The sequence below is a fragment of the Oryctolagus cuniculus genome, chromosome 7 (genome assembly GCF_051225735.1).
Source record: "Oryctolagus cuniculus isolate XC-2025 breed Fujian yellow rabbit chromosome 7, ASM5122573v1, whole genome shotgun sequence".
Taxonomy (NCBI): Eukaryota; Metazoa; Chordata; class Mammalia; order Lagomorpha; family Leporidae; genus Oryctolagus; species Oryctolagus cuniculus.
Window position 1 is genome coordinate 128646989 of NC_142873.1, and position 21632 is coordinate 128668620.

The 21632-nt window shown below is 43.0% G+C and overlaps 1 protein-coding gene across 8 annotated transcripts in view; it reads left to right on the top strand.

The window, feature by feature from the left end:
* EIF2B3 (eukaryotic translation initiation factor 2B subunit gamma) overlaps window positions 1–21632 on the top strand; it is a 149130-nt gene that overhangs the window by 65000 nt on the left and 62498 nt on the right. The gene's annotated exons all lie outside the window — the stretch shown is intronic.

The following is a 21632-nucleotide window of genomic DNA, read 5'->3' on the forward strand; positions in this document are numbered from 1 at the left end:
GAATAATGCTCCAGTATATGTAAATACCACATTTTGTTTATTGATGGACATTTGGGTTGCCTCCTCTTTGGCTGTTATGAGTAGTGCTACAATGAATATGAGTATGAAGATACCTCTTCAAAACTTTCAATATTTTTGGATATATATGCAGAAGTGGAATTGCTGGATCAGATGGTAGTTCTAGTTTTAATTTTTTGAGGAACCTCCCTACTATTTTCCCATAGTAGTTTCACCATTTTACAGTTCCACTAACAATGCTTAAGGATTCCAGTTTTTCTGCATTCTCATCAATACTAGTTATTTTCTATTTTTTGATAGCAGCCTTCCTAGTGTGTATGTAGTCATATCTTTTTTTTTTTTTTGGACAGGCAGAGTGGACAGTGAGAGAGAGAGACAGAGAGAAAGGTCTTCCTTTGCCGTTGGTTCACTCTCCAATGGCCGCCGCGGCCAGCGCGCTGCGGCCGGCGCACCGCGCTGATCCGATGGCAGGAGCCAGGTACTTCTCCTGGTCTCCCATGGGGTGCAGGGCCCAAGCACCTGGGCCATCCTCCACTGCACTCCCGGGCCACAGCAGAGAGCTGGCCTGGAAGAGGGGCAACCGGAACAGAATCCGGCACCCTGACCGGGACTAGAACCCGGTGTGCCGGCGCCGCTAGGCGGAGGATTAGCCCAGTGAGCCGCGGCGCCGGCCTGTAGTCATATCTCATTGAGAACTTCCTTTAAATTTTTATTTGATCATTATTGTTAAAAATGAAATACATATACATTTCTGTGGCTTTAAGTGCAATATTTCAACACATATACACAGCAGAAACCAATCAAACCAGGTAACCAACCATTCCTTTTCCTTATTTTTTCTTTGTGTTTGAAGCCTACCAACTCCTATCTTCAAAGGTATCCTTTATTTATTTATTTATTTTTTAAGATTTATTTATCCCTGGGTTCTAGTCCCGGTCAGGGCGCTGGATTCTGTCCTGGTTGCTCCTCTTCCAGGCCAGCTGTCTCCTGTGGCCTGGGAGTGCAGTGGAAGATGGCCCAAGTCCTTGGGCCCTGCACCCGCATGGGAGACCAGGAGAAGCACCTGGCTCCTGGCTTCGGATCAGCCACAGCGGCCATTGGGGGCTGAACCAATGGAAAAGGAAGACCTTTCTCTCTGTCTCTCTCTCACTGTCCACTCTGCCTGTCAAAAAAAAAAAAAAAAAAAGATTTATTTATTTGAGAGGCCAGAGCTGTGGCATAGTAGGTAAAGCCGCCACCTGCAGTGCCGGCATCCTATATGGGTGCCAGTGTGAGTCCTGGCTGCTCCACTTCATTTTATTTTCTTTTCTTTTCTTTTTTTAAGATTTATTTTGTTTATTTGAAAGACAGAGTTACAGAGAGAGGTAGAGACAGAGAGAGAGGTCTTCCATCCACTGGTTCACTCCCCAGATGGCTACAACTGCTGGAGCTGCACTGATCCAAAGTCAGGAGCCAAGAGCTTCCTCCAGGTCTCCCACATGGGTTCAGGGGCCCAAGGACTTGGGCTATCTTGTACTGCTTTCCCAGGCTATAGCAGAGAGCTGGATTGGAAGAGGTGCACCCAGGACACTAGAACTGGTGCCCATATGGGATGCTGGTGTTTCAGGCCAGGGCTTTAACCTGCTGCGCCACAGCACCAGCCCCCTGCTCCACTTTCAATCCAGCTCTTTGCTTTGGCCTGGAAAAGCAGTGGAAGATGGCCCAAGTCCTTGGGCCCCTGTACCCACGTGGGAGACCTGGAAGAAACTCCTGACTCCTGGCTTTGGATCAGCACAGCTCTGGCTGTTGTGGCCATTTGGGAGTGAACTAGCGAATGGAAGACCGCTTGCTCTCTCTCACTCTCTCTCTGCCTCTCTGTGCAACTCTGACTTTCAAATAAATACATAAACCTTTTAAAAGATTTATTGATTTGATATAGTGACAGAAACAGAAGAAGAGACAGAGAGAGGGACAGAGCGATCTTTCATCCACCGATTCATTCACAAATGGCCGGAACAGCCAGGGCCGGGTTGAAGCAAGGAGCCAGGAGCTCTATCTGGGTCTCCCACGTGAGTTGCAGGAGCTCAAACACTTGAGCAGTCCTCCACCTCCTTCCCAAGCACAATAGCTGGGAGCTGAATCAGAGGTGGAACAGCAGCCAGGACTTGAACCTACCTTCTTTTCTTTTCTTTTTTTGAACCTACCTTCTAATATGGGATGCTGGCATTGCAAGTGGCTGCCTAACCCACTGTGCTATACTACCAGCCCCCAAATAGAGTAGTTAAATTAATAAAACTTAAAAAATGGTGACAAAGAAAGAAATAAGATTGTGGTGAGAACTAAAAGTGGACTCCCAGTTCTACCCTGTCACCTCTTCCCCCAGAAGCCATACTGATATGTTAATGAAATCCTATAAATCTTTGCTAATGTTTCCAAATCTGAAAGAAACAAACTAAGTACGTATCATTAGCTTTGTCTTCTTCGCAGAAACAAAGGAAGAGCTACTGTGGTGTAAATGATGAAGTGGGAAAAATGGACAGAGAGGCCAGGTATAATAAAACAAATTTAAGCTTAAATAATGAATAGGTGAAATAAAATCAAGCTGGAGAGAATTCCTCCATAACAATTGCTTCCTATTTATGTGGAATAAACCAAAAACGTTTTACAAAATCTCAGGAAAGAAAAATATTCTAATAAAGACTCTACAATACCTTAGCTATGTTCCTTAAATTTCTCCTGTCCCTCCCACTCATGCCATTTCCTGAAGCCATAGGAAAATATTTAGAATTTAAAATAGTGCTCACGTGGCTAGTTTCCTATTCAGGAGGATGACAGACGTGTATCAAAACAAATAAAACTTCTGAGCAAAGCTGTGATTCAAGCATGAACAAGATCAAAAGGTTTAGCATGTCAACTGTACATACTATAGCAAACAAAATTAAAGCAAGAAAAATGCCCTGTAAAAGAGCCACCTATCCTGAGAAAAAAAGAACTCAAAAAATAAGAGGAAGGGGCTGGTGTTGTGGCACAGCAGGTTAAGCCACCACTTGCCACTCCAGCATCCTTTATTAGAGTGCTGGTTCAAGTCTAGGCTGCTTTACTTTTGATCCAGTTTCCTGGTAATGCTCCTAGGAGGGCAGCAGAGGATGGTCCAAGTGTTCAGGTCATGGCCACCCACATGGGAGACCCAGATGAAGTTCCTAGCTTCTGGCTGCAGCCTGGCCCAGGCCTAGCTGTTGCAGCCATTTGGGGAATAAACCAGTGGATGAAATATCCGTGTGTGTGTGTGTGTGTGTGTGCCCCTCTCTCTCTTTCTGTCACTCTGTCTTGCAAATAAATAATAAATAAATGGGGACCGCTGCTGTGGCATAGTAGGTTAAGCCTCTGTCTGTGGTGTCAGCATCCCACATGGATGCCAGGTCATGTCCTAGCTGCTCCACTTGCCATCAAGCTCCCTGCTAATGGCCTGGGAAAGCAGTGGAAGATGGCCCAAGTGCTTGGGCCCCTGTACCCATGTGGGAGACCCAGAAGAAGCCCCTGGCTCCTAGCTTTGAATCAGCCCTGCTCCATCTATTGCAACCATTTGAGGATTGAACCAGCAGATGGAAGACCTATCTCTCTGCCTCTCCCTCTCTCTCTCTGTACTCTGCCTCTCAAATAAACAAATAAATATTTAAAAAATAATAATAGTAAATCTTTTTTTAAAAATAGAAGGAATTTGCTTATAATTGTAAAACAACTTATTTAAACATAAAGAGTACAGTAATGATAAAACAATAAAATGAAATAAAAAAGAATATTCTAGATCTAAAAAGGCAAATGGAGGACCAAAAACTCAATTGCAGCTTTTTAATCAATTTTAAAAAGGGGAGCTGGCATTGTGGCAGAGTGGGTTAAGCTGCCACTTGTGATGCCAGCATCTCATATTGGAGCACTGGTTCAAGTCCCAGCTACTCCATTTCTGATCCAACTTCCTGCTAATGTGCCTGGGAAAGCAGCAGAGGATGGTCTCAAGTGCGTGGGCCCCTGCCCACGTGGGAGAACTGGATGGAATTTTAGGCTCCTGATTTTGACTTGGACTAGCTCTGGCTGTTGCAGTCATTTGAGGAATAAACCCAAAGATGGAAGATCTTTTCTCTATCTTCTCCCTCTCTTGTCACTCAGCTTTTCAAATAAATAAATAAATCTTAAAAAAAAAAAAAAAAAAACGTTTTAAAATAGTATGGGACAGAATAAACACCATTGAACATTGAAAGTCAAATTATTGACAGAGGAATTTTTTTTATATGAGTGATTTAGACAAAAAAGAAAGTGGTCAAAGAAATTTGAGAGATTCAGCTCTGCAGCACCAGCATCTGGAGAGTGAACCAATGGTGGAAGACCTTTCTCTCTGTCTTTCCCTCTCTCTGTAACTCTACCTTTCTAATAAATAAATAAATAGATAAATCTTTTTAAAAAAAGAAATTAGAGAATCTCATAGAAATGAAAGAAATGATTCAATGTGATCAATGTCTCTAAGAACTGAACATGTAACCCAAAAATATATTCACAGATATAAAAACTTCTTGGTAAAATAATTTTATTTAAGGATTTTAATATAAAGAAAGATATGAGAGCTAGGTAAATAAGATGTCTCCTAAAACCCCAATAAAATATTAATAAAGAGATTTTAGAATACTATAAATCTAGTAGGCTAAAGAAAAGGAAAAAATGAGACAAACAAGAACAAAATCTTGGAACAAGAGAACAGGACAAGTTAGCATTCCTGAGAAAGCTGAATGCCAAGCCAGCAATAGAGAAGGCAGGGGTTCAAACTGGTTTGTACTACAGAACTCTTAAGAGAATCAAGATTCAGCAGCACCAAGTCCTTCTAGGGATGAGGCTAAAAAAGTGATGAAAGTTGGTATCAAAAGTTGTTAAATCCTCAGATTTCTTCCCCTAAACCTTACAACTGTAGCAAAAACTCAAGACTTAATAACTCTGAAGAAGATAAAATAGAGAATTGGGGTATAAGGCGGAGATGAGGTTAGAGGAAAATGGAGGAATAAATGAATGTATGTCCTAAGGTCCTCACTTTCCTTCTGCCACTTGACTTCTAAATACAAGCAGCCAGCCCTGCACTTCAGTCAAGGACATTAGATGATTCTTGCCTATCATAGTCACGGTCTAAGGAGAAAGACATCAGAGTTCTCCAAAAGATGACCTGGATCACTCAACAGTGAATTTCAAAGTTGACAAGCCCAACTATGCCTGCATGGAAGGAGTTGGGAGGGAGGGGGTAGTATTTAGCCTGAGGTTAAGATGCCCATTTCCCATATCTGAATACCTGAGTTGGATTCCCAGTTTCAGCTACTACTGACTCCATCTTCTTGCTAATGCAGACCTTAGGAAGCAGCAGTGGTGGCCCAAGTAATTGGGTTTCTGCCAAGTGTGTGAAAGTCCTGTATTGCCTTCCTGACTTTAGCCATGACCCAGCCCCAGCTGAAGGCATTTGGGTGGTGAAATAGCAGATGAGAGTCTTCTGTCTCTTTATATCTGTGTTTGTGTGTTTCTGCCTTTCAAAAAATAAACAAATATGTTTTTAAAAGGAAAGAATGAAATGAGCTGGATTTTTAGACAGCAGAAGCAGTACATAGCAAAATGGATGAAATTTTTTAACTCTGATAGCAATGAGAAGATCTTATAAACTCCCAGAGAAGTGGGAGGGATTTTGTATATAAAGGAATTTAAAAAGCTTTGAACTTTTTTTTTAAGCTGTTTGGTTTGTTTGTTTGAAAGTCAGAGACATAGAGAAGTCTTCTACCATTGGTTCACTCCCCAAATGGCTACAATAGCCAGGGCTGGGAGCTAGGAACTCCATCCAAGTCTCCCACGTTGAGTGGCGGGGAATCAAGTACTTGAGCCATCATCACCTGGCTTCCCAAACATGTAAGCAAAGAGCCAAGTGGGAAGTGAAGTCTGGGACTCAAACATACACTCCAGTATGGGATGTAGACATTTCAAGTGGTGACTCAACCGGCTATGCTACCCTCTCTAGCTTTAAATTTCTTTACAGCAACCCTGAAAACTAAGCATAAAACAATTGAGAAAGAGAAAGACACAGAATATAGGAAAAAGGGCATCCAATTAAGAGAACTAAGGTGACTCCTGGGATGATGATAAAGGGAGATTCTGAGATACCAGGTGTGTACCCCTTAGAGATGGCACCCAGACCAGAGCAGAACAGGTTGAAAAGCTTTGGGGATGTTTTCTTCAAGGTAATCATATTTCCTTTGATGAAAATGACAGAATTTGGGCTGGCGCCGTGGCTCAATAGGCTAATCCTCCGCCTTGCGGCGCCAGCACACCAGGTTCTAGTCCCGTTCGGGGCGCCGGATTCTGTCCCGGTTGCCCCTCTTCCAGGCCAGCTCTCTGATGTAGCCAGGGAGTGCAGTGGAGGATGGCCCAAGTGCTTGGGCCCTGCACCCGAATGGGAGACCAGGAGAAGCACCTGGCTCCTGCCTTCGGATCAGCACGGTGCGCCGGCTGCGGTGGCCATTGGAGGGTGAACCAACGGCAAAAGGAAGACCTTTCTCTCTGTCTCTCTCTCTCTCACTGTCCACTCTGCCTGTCAAAAAAAAAAAAGAAAGAAAGAAAGAAAATGACAGAATTTTTGATGTGTCTCAACATTCTGAAGGAGTTTTTTTTGGTATTGGTGAATGGTTTGAGTTGATGTATTGATAAACACTAGAAAACTTCATAACAAGATAATTATTAATGACAAGGCTAACAAAAATGTGCAGAGAAAAATTATTAGTTACTGAATGGTTCAGCTGTAACTAATGTTTATATAAACATAATAATGCAGTCATTGACTTGATCTAGGCAAAATTATGGTATAATTATTTTGGAATGATAAAGGGGTTAGTGTATTGAAGGTATGAGGGAAGAAAAGACGTGTATCTTCCCCTTTCATAGTTAATAACTAATACCTAGAGCTAAAGTCATAATAACTTAAACATTGATTATTGAGTTAACTACAGTACTGAAGCAATTATATTGTATAAGCTCTAGGAAGTATGAGTGTATATGGTGGCAACAGAGTTGGTGATGAAAGAAAGTTAAATCCTATTTCCATAGTGGGAAATCAACAGGCAATTGATGAAATGAGAAAAAAAAATATATCAATAAAAAATGCTACTGATGATATTAATAGTAAATGGAAGCACTAAAAGAGTTCAAAGTAGATACCTATGAGAAAATGAATAGGAAAGAGACCGAATAAAGTATAATACAATAAAACTTCATGAGGGGGTGGTGTTGTGGTACAGTACATTAAGCAGCTGCTTGCAATACCAGCATCCCATGAGTGCTGGTTCAAGTCACTGCTGCCCCACTTCTGATCCAGCCCCCTGCTAATGCACCTGGGAAGGCAGTGGAAGATAGCCTAATTACTTGAGCCCCTGCCACCCACATGGGAGAACTGGATGGAGTTCCAGACTCCTGACTTCAGCCTGGCCCAGCCCCAGCTATTGTGGCCATCTAGGGAGTGAATGAGTGGATGGAAGATCTTTCTCCTGTCTTTTCCTCTCTCTGTGTAACTCTTTCAAATAAATAAATAAATCTTTAAATTAAAAAAATTAAATATAGTTTAAAAGTATAGTATGTTCCAAGGAAATTTGACCAGATGTATCCTTCAGGGATAAAGGAAGAATTCTTCAAATATCTAGCAGCAAAAAGACAAATATTTTCTTAAATGGAAGAAAAAATGAGGCTTATTTCTGAGGTCTTCAGAACATACAATACCACAGGAGCAATTTCTACAGAATTCTCAGGAAGAATCATTTAAACTTAAAAGCAACATCAAGTTGTTCTCCTACATGAAAGGACTCAAGAATGGCATCTTTGAGCTCTTCTTAGAAGCAGGGACAGGAGTGGGGGGAATCCGCTTCTTGATTGTGAAGGCAGCCAAGAATTGAATCAAAATAAATCAGTAGTAGAGTAGCCATGGTCATTGTGTATAGAACAGATACAAAACAATTATAGGAATTATGGCTGCAGAAATGCCCAAATTTGGCATAGTAGGCTAAACCTCCCCCTGCAGTGCTGGCATCCCATATGGATGCTGGTTCATGTCCTAGCTGCTTCTCTTTTGATCCAGCTCTCTGCTGATGGCTTGGGCCCCTGTGCCCGTGTGGGAGACCCAGAAGCTCCTGGCTTCTGGATTTGGATCAGCCCAGCCCTGGCTGTTGGGGCCATTTGAGAAGTGAACCTGCCAGTGGAAGATCTTTCTCTCTGTCTCTCTTTCTGTGTCTCTATAACTCTCCCTCTCAAATAAATAAGTAAAATCTTAAAAAAAAAAAAAAAAAGGGAGCTGTCAGAACAGGAACCGGTGTCCATATGGAATGCAGGCATTGCAGGTGGTGACTTAACCAGCTATACCACAGTGTCAGCCCTTGGGATGAATTTTTCATAAAGCAAGTGTGATGTTTGTTTTTTAAAAATTAGAGGAACAGGCATTTGGCCTAGCAGTTAAGACATACTGAAGGGGGCCAGTGCTGTGGCACAGCAGGTTGATGCCCTGGCCTGAAGTGCCGGCATCCCATATGGGTGCTGGGTTCGAGACCTGGCTGCTCCACTTCTGATCCAGCTCTCTGCTATGGCCTGGGAGGGCAGTGGAACATGGCCCAAGTCCTTGGGCCCCTGCACCCACATGGGAGACCCGAAAGAAGCTCCTGGCTCTTGGCTCCTGGCTTCAGATCGGCACAGCTCCAGCCATTGCGGCCAATTGGGGAGTGAACCATCGAATGGAAGATCTCTCTCTCTCTCTCTCTCTGCCTCTCCTCTCTCAGTGTAACTCTCACTTTCAAATAAACAAATAAATCTTTTTTAAAAAAAATACATAGGTAAAATACCTGCATTCTTTATTGGAGTGCCTATGTTCAATTCCTGGCTCTAACTACCATTTGGGCTTCCTGCCAGTGTAGACCCTAGGAGGCAGCAGATGATGGCTGAAGTACCTGGGTCCTTGCCACCTAAATATGGGAGCCCCAGATTGAAATCCAGGCTCCTGGCTTTGGCCTTACCTAGTCCCAGCCATTTTATGCATTTGGAAAGTAAACCAGCAAATGGAATATTTCTCTTTCGCTCTCCCTCCCTCTCTCTCTCTCTCTCTTGAAAAAAAAAAAAAAAAGAAGAAGAAGAAGAAGAAGATACCCAGACTTAAATACAAAACAAAATAAAACATGTGTACTGTCTTGGATAGTAAGAAGCCTAATGACGTAAGGAGAGTTGGATGTTGACTTTATTATTTCTAAAGATACAGTCCAATGGATGAGAACATTGCCTTTGCTTTTGGGAAGTGAGTAGCCTTTCCTGATTTAGTGACCATGGCACAGATTCCTGCTGGGGAGAATCTTTGCTGAAAGACCCTAAGTTGCTCAAAATGCTTTCTGCAATGGAAGTGGCCAATGATCTTTGTTGGATTATTCATTTCTTTCTTACCATTAGCAAGAGCAAACTTAACATAATTCTAGACCTTTCTAATTCTGTTTAATTTTTATGGTGCTTTTAAAAATAAGCTTACAAATTCTTAATCCATCTTCTCTTAATAGGTGAAGCTTAATTTTGTTTCCCTTAAGTATGGCCTGGACTTAATGATTTATTTCTAGCTACTGTCTTTGGTGTTCACTCATGCTCTGGTTTTTTTATTTTTATTTTTTTAAAATATTTTTATTTATTTGAAAGTCAGAGTTACACACAGAGAGGAGGAGAGGCAGAGAGAGATAGAGGTCTTATGTTGCCTGCTGGTTTACTCCCCAATTAGCTGCAATGGCTAGAGCTGCGCCGATCCGAAGCCAGGAGCCAGGAGATTCTTCCTGATCTCCCACGTGGGTACAGGGACCCAAGGATTTGGGCCATCTTCTACTGCTTTCCCAGGCCATAGCAGAGAGCTGGATCAAAAACGGAGCAGCCAGGACTTGAACCGACACCCATATGGGATGCCGGCACTGCAAGCGGCGGCTTTACCTGCTACGCCACAGTGCCAGTCCCCTCTTTTTTTTTTTTTTATAAAGATTTATTTTTACTTATTTGAAAGGCAGAGTAATGGAGAGGGAAAAATGGAAAGAGAGAGAGATCCATCTTCTGTCAACTTGTTCACTCCACCAATGGCCACAATAGCTACATAAGGATGGGCCACACCAAAGCCAGGATCCTGGAACTCCATCTGGGTCTCCCATTTTGGTGGCAGAGGCCCAAGTACTTGGGCCATCCTCCACTCCTTTTTCAAGTGTATTGGCAGGGAGCTGGATTGGAAGTGGAGCAGCTGGGACTTAACCTAGTGCTCTAAAATGGGGTGCTCTCATTTTAAGCAGGGGCTTAACCTGCTACACCACAATGCTGACCCCACCTCATGCTGTTTCACCCTTTTATTTTGGGAAAGCTGACATGGCACAGCTCTGGGGAAAAGGGAGCTAGCTGCCATGTCTTGAGGATACTCAGGCAGGATATGAAGAAGCCCATGTGGTGAGGAACTGGGGCCTGCCAGCAACCATGAGTGTGAATTTAGAAACATATCCTGAGGCCTGTCAGCAGCCAGGTTGAAAGTAGTTCCTCTTCCTGTCAAGCCTTAAGATGAGTACAGCTCCAGCCAACAACTGGACTGCAACCTTATGAGAGGCACTGAGTCAGAACCACCCAGCTGGACCACACCCTAATTCCTGAACCACAAAAATTGTGAGATAATAGATGTTTGTTGTTTTAAGCCTCTGAGTTGAAGTAATATGTTACTCGGGAATAGATGACTAATAAAATTCTAAACTTCTAGGCTTTCAATCAAGAGTGTCTTAGAAACAAATTAAAAGATATCTTAGAGAAAAGAAAATCTTGTGCTCGTGCAGCACCAATCTTTTCAGTCTTAGTTTACTGCCCACATATTGTGGAAGCAGGGAAGCTCACATGGCTGTAAGGTGCCTTTGTTGAGATCCTGGACAAATCACTAGCTCAATCCAAAACATGAAAGCAATGAACAGTCATCCTTTGGTCTTATTGATCTTTGGTTTTTTTTTATTTACATATTGTCAACACATGGTCCCATAGTTCTTTTTTTTTATATACCTACAGAAGGAAAGATTGGTTTATTCTAAGTTCCTGAGAAAAGCAGCTACCTCTTAACCCACTGTGCCCATTATTATAGTGTGATAGGCATAGAGATGTATTACTAGGCCCCCTTTAGGAAAGGACTTGCTGCTCAGCTGGGAGTATGGTCAGCAGATAGCCTTTACCTCTCACCAACTTTCCAATCTGCCTCATCTGCAAAGAGTTACGTTAGCTGAGGTCATACGCTCGCCGGGGCAGCCTGCATTCCCTGACTGAAGGAGGCAGAGATAGAAAGGCCCTGCCACTCTGGCAGGCAGTCCTTGCTCCAGAACTCCCTGCAGTGTTGGCTGAGGCTTTACAGAACCTGCATCTCTTCAAATATTTCCTCTGCCCAACACTGATTCCTCTCTCTCCTTCCAGAGATTTAATCCCTAATAAACATTTTACACACCAGATTCTGTCAGTCTTCTGGAGAATACAGCCTTCAACACAAGGTAACATGGTTTTTCCCTATGGTTTGACTCCCTGGTAAAAAGCACTTTTTTCACCTTTGAGGTGACTGCTCTTTGAATTACAGAATTAAACTGCAAAGATGATTAAATTGTTTCTTTCTCTGAAAGCAGACATGTTGTGTAGGTCTCTGCATGTATAATAACTATGACGAATGTTATCTAATAATGTCTGTGCCTCCTAACTCCTGAGCATATTTTAAAAATATATATATCCATTCAATCAGAGCTTTTCCAGCCTCACAGTATTAAAAGCATTGATTTTTTGTCTGCCCATCTCACAAAACCAGTTTTTCTCAACCTGAGGAGGATTTTTAAAAATACCAGTACTTGAAATGCACCTCCAGAGAATCTGACTTAATTGAGCTGGCATGGGATGAGAAATTCTTTAAAGTTCGTTGGGGAATTCTAACATACCAAGGTTGAAAAAACACTGTACTAGGCACTGCTGTTCAAGTTTGCTAAATTTGTGGTCCAACAGCATTCTGATAAACAGATAGTCATTTGGTCTATCAGGAAATTTTGGTTTCCCAGGAATGAATAGAAACAGTAACGAAAGTGGATACAGCACCTGATTCTCATTCTCTAAGAGCTGCAGGCCATGGCCATAGTGGAAGGAGGAGCCCACAAGGGCTCCAGCTTGTGTAAACAACATCTGTTCAACACCAGAGATGTGTTCCCAAGACCAAATAAACCCTAAGTACTCAAGTGGCAGCCCACTAAATTTTCGGTGTTGGAGTCAGACTTAATGATACGGTTAACGTTTTGAGCATTCCAGGCTGTGATTCTAGAGAATTAAGTGACATTTTAGTTAAACTACTTAGCTGACTATTTATCTCTCTTATAAGGACCCTTGTGATTACATTGCCCCTCCTTAGGATAATCTAGGGCAGTCACCATGTGCTGAAATTCTTAATCACATTTACAAAGTCCTTTTTGTCATATAAGGTAACATATTCAGAGATCCTAGGGACTAGCATTTGAATACCCCCAGATTGATTTGTTTATTTATTTATGTATTTATTTGAAAGGCTGAGTGACAGAGAGTGAGGGAGAGACAGACAGAGCAATCATATGCTGGTTCCCTACCCAAATGCCCTCAACAGCCTGAGGTAGGCCGTGCCAAAGCCAGCAACTCCATCACACCTTCCACGTGAGTGGCAGGAAACCAAGTACTTGGGCCATTATCTGTTGTCTCCCAAGCACATTAGTAGGAAGTTGCATCAGAAGCATGGAATAGGGGTGGGCATTGTGGTACAGCAGGTTACACTGGTGTGCTCACCCCTGGTGAGAGTACCGGTTTGAGTCCCAACTACACTGATTCCAATCCAGCTTCCTGCTAATGTGCCTAGGAAGGCAGTGGAGGGTGGGCTAAGTATGTGGGCCCCAACCACCCAAGTGGGAGATCCTGATGGAGTTCCTGGCTCCTGACTTCAGCCTGGCTGAGCCCTAGCTAATGCGGGCATTTGGGGAGTAAACCAGATCTCTCGTTTATTTCTTTTTCTCTCTGCCTTTCAAATAAAAAATTTGGCTTTTTTAAAATATTTATTTATTTATTTGAAAGAGTTACAAAGAGATAGAAGGAGAGGCAGAGAGAGAGGTCTTCCATCCCTTAGTTCACTCCTCAATTGGCTGCAACAGCCGGAGCTGCACCTATCCAAAGCCAGGAGCCATGAGCTGCTTCTGGGCCTTCCACACAGGTGTGGGGGCCCAAGGACTTGGACCATCTTCTGCTTTCCCAGGCCATAGAAGAGAGCTGGATGGGAAGTAGAGCAGCCGGGACTCGAACCGGCACCCATATGAGATGCTGGCACTGCAGGCGGCAGCTTTACCTGCTACGCCACAGTGCTGGCCCCAATAAATAAGTCTTTATAAAGAAGAAGAAGCAATAACAGCAATAGCAGCAGCATGAAGTAGGGAGAACTCAAACCAGGCACTCCCATATATGGGATGTAGGTATCCCAAAAAAGTGTATTAACCTACTGTGCTACAATGCCAACTCTAAGATATGAACATCTTTAAGTGATTAGTTTCCTGACTGCCACAATCCTCTTATTTTTAATATAGTTTTCAATAGCTGTATAATAAGCTGTCATATGAATATAAATTATTTAATCATATCTGGTTTAAATTAAACTATTTCTACTTACCTGCCACTTGACTTTTTTTAAAGTCTGGTTTATTGAGGCATTATTTATATAAGTAAAATTTACTTTTTTTTGTATACATTTCTGTATATTTGAGAAAAGTAGGTGCAAATGTATCGCATGACTGCAGTTTCCAGAAGTTGTATCCTTTCCCACTAACTCACACTCAACCTTTAGAAATTTGTTAAAATTTTACACTGAAATTTTCTTAACCATTTGTATGGCAGCCACATCTTCCTTCCATGCTGTGTTATGGTTGAATCAATATTCATTTCTCCTTAGAGGCTCTTTTCTGATATTTCTGGCAACTTGATTACCCTGTAAGTTAAAGGAAAGTTATGATTTTATAAATCATTCCATTTTTCCTTACTGTCAAAATGGATACAACTTTATTTTCAGCTTTCTGTATCCTAGGTGGAAGACTGAGAAGGCCTAACATTGATTTTCTTTTTAGTGTATAACAGCTTTGCTGAGATGTAATTCACACATTTTACCTACCCATTTAAAGTTCCTGATTTGTTGGTTATAATAGATTCATAGAGTTATACAACCTTTACCACAAATTTTAGAGCATTTTTATTACTCCAAAAAGAAATCTGGAACCCATTATTACTCCCTGTTTCTTCTAGGCACCACCCCTACCCCCACCCTAGGTGACCACTAATCTACTTTCTGTCTCTATTGATTTGCCTATTCTAAACATTTTATATTCATGTGACTGACTTCCTTAATGTGGCATGATGTTTTGAAGGGTTATTCATATAGCACATGTCAATACTTCATTCCTTCTTATTGTTGAATAATATTCCATCATTGTGGATAAATCATATTATCCAACATGTTAATATTAACACTTGATTTTAAATCACCTTCATTTTTCCACCAGGGACTCATTTAATATTTCATCATCCAGAATTTTGAAGGATACCCAAAAAAGCATAAAGTACATTTCTTCTTTTCATTTTTTAAAAGATATTTATTTGAGAGGCAGTTACAGAGAATGGTCTTCTACCTGCTGGTTCATTCCCCAGATAGCCCCAACAGCTAGAGCTGGGTAGATCCAAAGCCAGGAGCTTCTTCTGGGTCTTCCATGTGGGTGCAGGGGCCCAAGCACTTGGACCATCTTCCACTGCTTTTCCAGGCCATTAGCAGGGAGCTGGATCAGAAGTGGAGCAGCAGTACTCAAGTCAGTGCCCATATGGGACGTTGGTGCTGCAAGTGGAGGCCTAACCTACTATGCCATAGTTCCAGCCCCAACATTTTTTTCCTCAGACAACTTCTGAGCATATTAGAGAGACAGGACCAGTACTATAAAAAAGTAACCACATTACCATTTGTTGAGTTGTTAGGAAAAAAAATACATAAATATTTCAGATTGTTAGATTTTTTGCAAAATCATAGTTCTCACAATAAGTGGGAAGTTTTGTTTGCTAACAAATGTGGTAGTTAATTGATTGCAAAAGTAGTGATAAGTTAGTGAGATAATTTTACTTTTTTAATGCTTCATGGGTTTAGAGTTGTAAGTGTGCTCTTGAGTTCTCGGGAAGTTGTTCATAAGTTCATATCATATTTGGTTTATGATAAACTCAGAAAAAGAATGCATTCTTGGTATCTCTGGTGTCAGAGGACTATGACATCAACTGTCATTTCTTATCAAAAGAACTTTCTCCATATGCTTGTGTTTGCAGTCTGGGTGCTGTCAAAAAGTTCATGGAAAAAGTGTATTATGAAAAACTGCATGGGTTTCTCTTTTTTTTTTTTTTAATTTTTTTTTTTATTTTTTTTGACAGGCAGAGTGGACAGTGAGAGAGAGAGACAGAGAGAAAGGTCTTCCTTTGCCGTTGGTTCATCCTCCAGTGGCCCCCGCGGCCAGCATGCTGCGGCCGGCGCACCGCGCTGATCCAAAGGAAAGAGCCAGGTGCTTCTCCTGGTCTCCCATGGGGTGCAGGGCCCAAGCACCTGGGCCATCCTCCACTGCACTCCCTGGCTACATCAGAGAGCTGGCCTGGAAGAGGGGCAACCGGGACAGAATCCGGTGCCCCGACCGGGACTAGAACCCAGTGTGCTGGTGCCGCAAGGCGGAGGATTAGCCTATTGGAGCTGCGGCGCCGGCCACTGCATGGGTTTCAAACATTTTTTGGTACCAAAATACACCATGCTTTAATTCTGTTTTCCATGAACTTTTTGAAGTGCCCTGTAAACTCTCTCCCCTAGTCTCCCATGCTAGGGTTTACTTCTTTCTCTTGAGCGATCATTGCCATCAGAGGGAGCTTGCTTTTCCTGGGACATCAGGAAATGATGATGGTAATGATGATGAACATGGCAATGATAACAATGATGACGATAATAACAACTATAATTTTTCAAATGTTGTGCCAGGCACTGTGTTTTAAGTCTTTGTATAATCCTTTGTATAATCCCATGAAGTAAATGTTATTATTATGCCCATTCTACAGATGAGGAAACGGAATCATCAGGATTTAATTAGAAATGAGAAATCTCAATACATGTTTGAATGAATGGGAAATTACCTAGTGACTAGTCATTATTAAGTGTCTGAAATTCAGGACTTTGGCACTTGTAATGAATGTCAGGGTATAGAACAAGGGTTGACAAACTTTCTCTGAGGGGCTGGCGCCGTGGCACAGTAGGTTAATCCTCCGCCTGCGGCACCGGCATCCCATATGAGCACCTGTTCTAGTCCCAGCTGCTCCTCTTCCAATCCAGCTCTCTGCTGTGGCCTGGGAAAGCAGTAGAAGATGGCCCAAGTCCTTGGGCCCCTGCACCTGTGTGGAGACCGGGAGGAGGCTCCTGACCCCTGGCTTCGGATTGGTACAGCTCCAGCCATTGTGGCCAACTGAGGAGTGAACCAACGGAAGGAAGACCTTTCTCTCTGTCTCTCCCTCTCACTGTCTGTAACTATGCCTCTCAAATAAATAAAATATTTTTTAAAAAAAGCTTTCTCTGTAAAAGAGCTAAATAGTAAATATTTCAAGCTTTGCAGGCATTTGTTGCATTTATTCAACTCTGCAGTGATAACACAGAAGCATTTGTAGGTATGTAAGAAATCAGTGTGACAGTGTACTAATAAAACTTTATTTACATGTTGAGCAGCAATGTAGCCAGTGTTTGATGCAGCAATCTAAGCCTCTGCATGCGAACACTGGGATCCTATTTGAGTCCTGGCAGTGTCACTTCCTATCCAGCTCATTCCTTACTAATGGACCTGGGAATTGCAGCAGAAGGTGGCCTGAGTACCTGGGCTCTGCTACCCACATGGGAGACCCAGTTGGAGGTCTCCCATGGCTTCTGCCTGGCTCATCTCTGCCTGTTGTGACCATTTTGGGGGAATGAACCAGTGGATAGAAGATTGCTGTCTCTTTGTGTCTCTCTGTGTAATTCTACCTTTCAAATAAATAAATAAATCTTAAAAAGTAAGCAGCAATAGGCCAGCGCCGTGGCTCAATAGGCTAATCCTCCACCTAGCGACGCTGGCACACTGGGTTCTAGTCCCGGTCGGGGCACCAGATTCTGTCCCGGTTGCCCCTCTTCCAGGCCAGCTCTCTGCTGTGGCCCGGGAAGGCAGTGGAGGATGGCCCAAGTGCTTGGGCCCTGCACCCCATGGGAGACCAGAAGAAGCACCTGGCTCTTTCCTTTGGATCAGCGCGGTGCACCGGCCGCAGCACGCCGGCCGCGGGGGCCACTGGAGGGTGACCCAACGGCAAAGGAAGACCTTTCTCTCTGTCTCTCTCTCTCACTGTCCACTCTGCCTGTCAAAAAAATAAAAAAAATATGATTTTGTTTATAGATGTTACTAGAATATAGACTGCTACAGCTAGGAAACCATTTAGGTCAGTCCCATATACTTCAAAGAATGATGTTGAATGCCACAGGAAGAAAGGAGTGTGTTAATATCATAGCTAATGAGAATAGTACTGGGCATTTTCTGTTAGTTCATGCTTTTCAAGAACACATCCTTCAGGGCCGGCATTGTGGCATCAAGGATAGAGCTGCGGGGCCGGCGCCATGGCGCACTTGGTTAATCCTCCACCTGCAGCACCAGCATCCCATATGAGCGCCGGTTCTAGTCCCGGTTGCTCCTCTTCCAGTCCAGCTCTCTGTTATGGCCTGGGAAAGCAATGGAGGATGGCCCAAGTGCTTGGGCCCAGGCACCTGGGTGGGCCAAGTCTTCTAGGTCCCCCGACCTAGAAGAAACTTCCTGCTCCTGGCTTCGGATAGGACCAGCTCCAGCCGTTGCGGCCATCTGGGGAGTGAACCAGTGGATGGAAGACCTCTCTCTGTCTCTATCTCTCTCTGAACTCTGTCTTTCAAATAAATACATAAAATCTAAAAAAAAAGGGGGGGGGGGATAGAGCTGCATGGATACCTTTTCAAGTCCTGGCTGCTCTGCTTCTGGTACAGCTCCCTGCTAATGGCCTGGGAAAAGCAGCAGAAGATGGTCCAGGTTCTTGGGCTGCTGCTGCCCACGTGGAAGACCCGGATGAAGCTCCTGACTTGTGGGTTCAGCCTGGCCCTACTGTGGCTGTTGCGCCCATCTGGGAAGTGAACCCACAGATGGAAGGTCTCTTTCTCTCTGCCTCTTCCGCTCTCTCTGTAACTCTTTCAAATAAATCTTTTTAAAAAAAAAAAAAATCCTTCAAATGACAAATGTCACCCACTTTCCTCCTTTGGTCAAGTCACTGGTTTGGTATTTAAGGCAGAAGACTTTATCTTTGAGGCAGAGAACTTTATCTCAAACAGTTCCTTAGCTTTGGTGGAAGATAAGATTATGCGTACAAAAGATTAAAAAGCAGTAGCAAACAATGTCAGATACTGAACAGTGATGGTTAACAGTGTTTTAGGAATTGAGAGGAAGTATCAATCATAGGGAATGAGGTGGTCAGAAAAACAATAGAATAACTTGGATGTGAAGAATAGATTTAGAGGGTCCTGTGCTGTAGTGAACCAGGTGGGGCTTCTGCCTGTAGTGCAGGCATCCCATATGGGTTCCAGTTCTAGTCCTGGCTGCTCCACTTCCTGTCCAGCTCCCTGCTTGGCCTGGGAAAGCAGTGGAGGATGGCCCGAGTGCTGGGGCCCCTGCACCAACATGGGAGATCCAGAGGAAGCGCCTGGCTCCTGGCTTCGGATTGGCCCAGCTCTGGCCATTGCCTCTGCCTCTGTCTCTTTGTGGCTCTGCCTTTCAAATAAATTAATTAATTAAAATGAAAAAGATTTAGATCATATATGGAAAGGGGCATAGGAAGCTGAATACTGTGTGAGTAGAATGCTTTGAGCAAATGTAGAAAGGCAGGGTGTGCAAAGCTAGGTAGGAGCTGTAAACAGGGATGTTTGGCCTGATGAAGTGTCCATGTTGGGAAGCACTAGACAATGAGGCTGGAAAGTTAAGTTGGTCCAAAAACAAAGGGCCTTCAATAGTAGGACTTTATTACTAATTTTAATTTTTTATTTACTGAAAGGCAGAAGAAACAGAGATCTTTCATCTGCTGGTTCACTCCACAAATGCCTACAAAACCAGGGCTAGGCCAGGTGAAAAGTCAGGAACTAGGAACTCAATCTGGGTCTCCCATGTGGGTAGCACAGACCCAACTACCTGAGCCTTCATCTGCTGCCTCCCAAGATGCTCATTAACAGGAAGCTGGAATTGGGAACAGAGCCAAGACTAACCCAGGCCCTTCAATATGGAATATGGGTATCACAACCAATATCTTTTCTTTTTAATGTTTATTTATTTGAAAGGCAAATTGACAAAAAGGAGATAACTTGCATCCACTGGTTCACTCCCCAAATGCCCAAACAGCTAAGTATAGACCAGGCCAAAGGCAAGAGCCTGTAACTCCATCTGGGTTTCCACCTGGTGGCACAGAGCAAAGTACTTGAGCCATCATCTGTTGCCTCCCGTGGTGTGCATTGGTAGGAAGCTGGCTTAGAAGCTGAGACTCAGTCCCAGGCATCCAATGTGAAGTGCAGCATTTAAAGCAGCACCTCAACCTGCTGCACTCCAGCACCCCACCACCACCAAGTGGCATCTTAGCTACTATGCCGAACACCCAGCTCCCAAGTAATCATTAAAGACTTTTGAGAGGGGAATTGATGATTCAAATTCAGAATTCTGAAAAGATAACCTGACAGTAATATGTAGGACAGATTGAAGGTGCAAGACTTTATTTAAAAAAAAAAAAAAAATCTTTTTAAAAAATTTATTTATTGGGACCAGTGCTGTGGTACAGTGAGTAAAAGCCATGGCCTGCAACACTGGCATCCCATATGGGTGCTGGTTCTAGCCCCAGCTGCTCCACTTCCAATCCAGCTCCCTGCTAACGCACTGGGAAAGCAGTGGAAGATGGCCCAAGTGCTTGGGCCTCTGCACCCATTTGGGAGACCCAGAGGTAGCTCCTGACTCCTGACTTTGGACGCGCTAAGGCCCGGTCATTGCTACCATTTGGGGAGTGAACCAGTGGATGAAAGATTTCTCTTTCTGCCTCTCTGTTTCTCTCTGTAACTCTGACTTTCAAGTAAATAAATAAATCTTTATTAAAAATGATTTATTAAAAAGAATTTATTAATTAATTATTTATTTACTTGAAAAGCAGAGTAATAGAAAAAGAGAGGGATCTTTCATCCCTGGTTCACTCCCTATATGGGTGCAACAACCAGGCTGAAGTCAGGAGCCAACAATTCCATCCAGGTTTCCTTGTGAATGGCAGGAACTCAAATACTTGTACTGTTTCTCGGGCACATTAACATGGAGCTGGAGCAGAAGCAGAGTAGCCGGACTCCAATCAGCACTGCAGTATGGGATGTGGGCATCTGAAACAGTGGCTTAACCTGCCTCAAGGTAACAAGACTTAAAAAAGTATCACAGTGTTACAGTGCTGAGTTTACAAGACTCTGAAGGAATTATGTCCTTTGGAATACAAAAAGGTCTAATTGTGATTAGTATTATGCTATGAAACAAAGGACCTGATTCATTTATGCATTCATCAAGCACTGATGTTTATGCTTTGTTCTGTTAGAGTCGGTAGTCTTAGACGTTAAGTTCTTAGAAGCTAGAGGCATAGGTCTCTATAGTTCCAAGAAAAGGGTGGAGACTCTTCTGCTTTCACTTTAGCCTCTCTGGGAACTAGCTTATGGCTCCATATGTGGAGTAAGGATCACTGTATCACTTAATCCCAGTGATCATTGACCAAGGGAGCAAAGTTTGGGCAGAATGAGAGCAAAGATGGACATAGTTAAAAGTTGAGGTGGAAATAAAGAGCAGGTGACTATATACTTTTCCTTCATGGATGTTAAGCTCAGGGCCTTGGCTAAGCACTGATGCATGATCTTCTATCAGTTTCCTAAGACTAGGTTGCATTTTTGGTTGTTGGCAGATTCAGGATCATTGGTGTGTGGTTGTATAAGAAGGTCAGCTGGCTGGATAAATCATCAGTAAAAATGTTCCCCATTCCTATGACCCTCTGGGGCATTGTGCTCCTCCTGCCTTGTTGAGATGATGGTCAAAAGCTAATTAGACCCAGATTTTTCAAGAACTTTTGAATATGAGAATACAGTATTTCCTTTTTTTCCCCTTGTTTTAACTGAATTTCCAAAGGTGGGGGCTAGTTCCTTTTGGGCAAACACCAAAGTTACCTTGGAAAAGGCCTTTGTGTATATAGGAGAACCAGAAACCTCTTAAAAGTTTTCTTAATTTGTAATTGTAGGAGAAAAAACAGTGATGGAATGTACCTCCCATCTTTTTTTTCCTTTCTGGGAGAGAGGATAATGTATTTGTTTGATTTCAGAGATGGTTTTTTGTTGGCCTCATATATATTGGGTCCCAAGAAATATAGGAGCAGGAGTCCTACTAGGCCTGTGGTGAGAGACGATCTCTCCTGCACTG